Raw genomic sequence first — 3697 nt, forward strand, 5'->3', positions numbered from 1 at the left:
ATCCAACTCTCAGTAAAATCCTCATAGATGCTCACAGGTAATCCTGCCTTCTCTCAAGCCTTCCTCTCTATGTTCCAAGTTCCTATTTCCTTGTGCTATTTCTCCTTGTGGATGATCTTCTGTTACCAAGTGTAACAATGCTCTCACACATTGTCAGAACTGTGCAATCCTTAAGGAATGATTCCTTCTGCATGCACGAGTTTTCCTTATAAGAAAACACATGCAACTGATAGTACATTGTCCTTGACTTTAATCTCAACTAGGTTTTTCTTAGAATAGACATGCAAAAGTTTCTCATGAGGGAATCTTCAGTTAATTGGAGTAGCGCTAGTTGATTGCATGCATGCATCAATTGACTGTTAACTCACTATTAATTCCTCAAATAGTTTGGAACTAATTCAACTGGAATTAACTTGGTAAACTGATTTAACTAATTACAACTCAAATATAACTCAATCTTATCTCCTTAATTTAAGGGATAACTCTTCCATGACTTCAGAAAGACTTCTGTTAACGGGAAAAGTGTCTATTCAGAACGACCCTATCCCACTAAGGTGTGATAGTGACCTTAGAAACAAACAGAGAAAACTACTTTTGTATTCTTCTTTATGAACTATAAACAAAGAGGAATAGGATGAACCAACCTGTGTCTTGCGCTAGTCCTTTGATCCAATCTCTCTCTTCTTTGACAGCTTCCAGCTACCTGCTTCCTTACTTGCCCAGCTTCACCAAGTTCCTGTAAGATCACAGAAGAAGAAAACTACACAAAGACATGGGTTTATATTCATAAAAATCTTAGGATCAGATTTAAGATAAACATACAAATGTAACAAACATCAATGATACACAAGCATGTAGGAGAAACTCAAATAGTTTTATTGATATAACAAGAAGATCCAGAAGGAGTTACAACCGATGATTCCTGATCCAGCATCAACCTCCCAGCAAAGAAGCCCCTCTTCACCTCCAACAAAGCATAAATCACCCAATACTCTGATATCTATCTCAAAACCAACATCAATTCTCTGCAATGTACAAAATTCCAGCCTCTGGATCTCTGGGATGAGGGATCCATATATAGATGTATGCAAGGAGGATGAGTCAGCTTATGATTTGACTAGTGGCTTCTCTCTGTCAGTTCTTGCTTCCACTTGGAGACTGAGAGCCTCTTACTCATCCTTGGTCGAACTCAGTGAGGCAAGTGTCATTGGAGAAGATTCTGGAAGCTTCCATTATCTTTCCACCACGCGGAATGGCACTGCCATTTGTCATTTCCCGCTCAACGCACCCTAGTAGTGCATTTAGCTGCATTGCAACGCACCTAGCTAGTGTATTTGGGTGCTATGCAACGCAGCTAGTCAGTGGAGCAGCTGAAATGATCCTGATTTGACTGATTCTGAGCAGTTTCTGGTGGAGAACTTCTAGGAGAAGTTGTAATTTGTTGACCTTGTTCCTTTAGGGGTCGGAACAACACTTTTAGGGACTTAGGATCCCTTGGTTTATGGACATTTCATGCTTAGAGCTGTAAGGCACAAAAATGTCTATAACAGTTGCCCCCTAAAGTATGAGGCCGTTTATCGGGTGAAATGCTTTATTAGGAGGATCCGAAGTTCTTTCAATGCTGGGAGGAGACCTGTAATAAGATACAATACAATTCATTATCTTTATACTGTTTTCATGATCTAGCTGAGGCGGGCATCCCCATGCTCAGCTTTATAAATTCATTTTCATGTACATAGGACAGACAATCGTCTGATGGTAGACTGATGATTCTGATAGAGCCATCATCCTTTTGGTAGGATGATTATCTGTGCTGCAATGTTGTACATTTCAATGTCTTTATTTTCCTGAATATATATCGCAGCCCAGATGGATGAAACTAGATCCGGGGTCTTTAATCTCGTCCAATCTTTACTCGAAGTACAAGTCGATCCATGTGAGAAATGTTTTGAAGTCGAACATGGAAAGACATCGCTTGATTACCAGTCAACGATGTAAACTGTTAACAAGCGCGAGAGGAATCACCGATAATGATGATGACCCTCAAGGTACTACAGTACAATTCACGTGGTGTGAATAAAAGACTTGGCGTTGAACACCACGCAAAATCTTTCGGTCGAAGGTCATTGATGTATACCTGTCGCCGGAAGTGAGAAACTTGCCATTGAGGCATGCAAGCTTCAAAGTACTAAATGGGGTGTTCCTAGATCAACTTCTTGGATAATGAGCTGATGTCGACAAGAAGCGATCCGTCAAAGGAGGGCCTTAATGAATCCCACATCAATGACACGGAACGGAGCAAACGATTTTGATGGAGGTGAAAATGATCTGATGATATATGGTTCAGGATGGCGGTCATGAAAGAATGAAGTATAATGTATGGTAGTGGATGGGACACAGGTGACTTTTCTGGATGACTTCTCTTGAACATGTCGGCGACACTTATGTGATGGATTGGTAGCATTTACCCCAAATGTGGATGGTATGGCGTGACCATGGTGATGTGACCGGTGAATGAAACAACCCAACCCAACTCGGACACGGAGTGGAAGTGTCATGTTCAAGAGCGACTTGCTATCAATAAAGTTTCTTTGAGTTTTCTTCCCAATTTTTCCCCAGTCACTGTTGACCAGTACCTCTTTATTTTTGTCAAGCTTGAGGAGGATAACATATGCTTGTTCTATAATTTGCCCTTCGGGCAAACCCATTGCTATGTTTTAACGAGCCTAGTGATAGTGAAACTCGTTCTCGCCTAAAGACAAGTTTGTTGCTATTAATCTTTTTAACGAGTCTAACGACAAAGATAAGTCGGTCCTTTTCATTTTTAGAGAGTCTGAAAAGGTACTTAAAGGTAACTCCGAAATTCCTTTTTCGTCATCTAATCCCTTAAGTCCGAAAAAGTATAAAACAATACAGAAGGGATGAATTTTCGATTAGCTTTAACGAGCCGAACAAAACAAGCGCTTGATCTTTTTGTTCAATAATCCCTCAGGTCCAAAAAGATTAAAATCTAGAGGAGGGATAGCACTTCTGGTCGCTTTAACGAGCTGGAAGGCCAAAACTCGGCAATCTTTTCATATTTTACGAGTCAGTTGAAAAGAGCTTAAAGAAGACTCGTCTTTTGAGGAACGAGTCATAAAATGGGTAGCAGCTGATTCCAGGTAAGGTTTGGAATTTTCCAATCACGGCAGTGTCACAAGGATGGCTAGTGAAATCACTCATCGCAGCTGTTCCTCAAAATGGGTAAACAATCAAATGGAGGTGAATGATCGGCCAATGGAAAAGTGGAGGTGACGGTGCAAACACGACCAAGGCTTTAATGGCTGAAATGCTTCATTCACGGTGGTTATTTACCGAGGGATAGTTCATTTTTTAACGAGCTTGAATGCGGGTGTAAACATTGCTCATATCTTATGTTTATTTTTTAATGAGCTTGAACTATGTGCTAAAACTGCTCGATTAGATGGTGCTGTTTTAATTTTTACCATAGATAGCTTTGTCCTTCCAAAGATCGTACTGTATTTTCAACTGCTTCATCGAACTAGTTAGAAATGAACAATATTTGCTTGAAAACGAGATTAAAACGCTAATATTTTACTTTGAACTACGTAAAAGTAATTAAAAAGTGTTTTTTACCTCTCATTTTACCATTTCATTTGAACTTGGTTTGTTGGAGCTTTGGAGTTGTTTTCCCCCT

Source organism: Pinus tabuliformis, chromosome 3_2 (assembly GCF_031772625.1).
Source record: "Pinus tabuliformis cultivar Carrire ecotype Pingquan chromosome 3_2, CPIR1, whole genome shotgun sequence".
NCBI classification, from domain to species: domain Eukaryota; kingdom Viridiplantae; phylum Streptophyta; class Pinopsida; order Pinales; family Pinaceae; genus Pinus; species Pinus tabuliformis.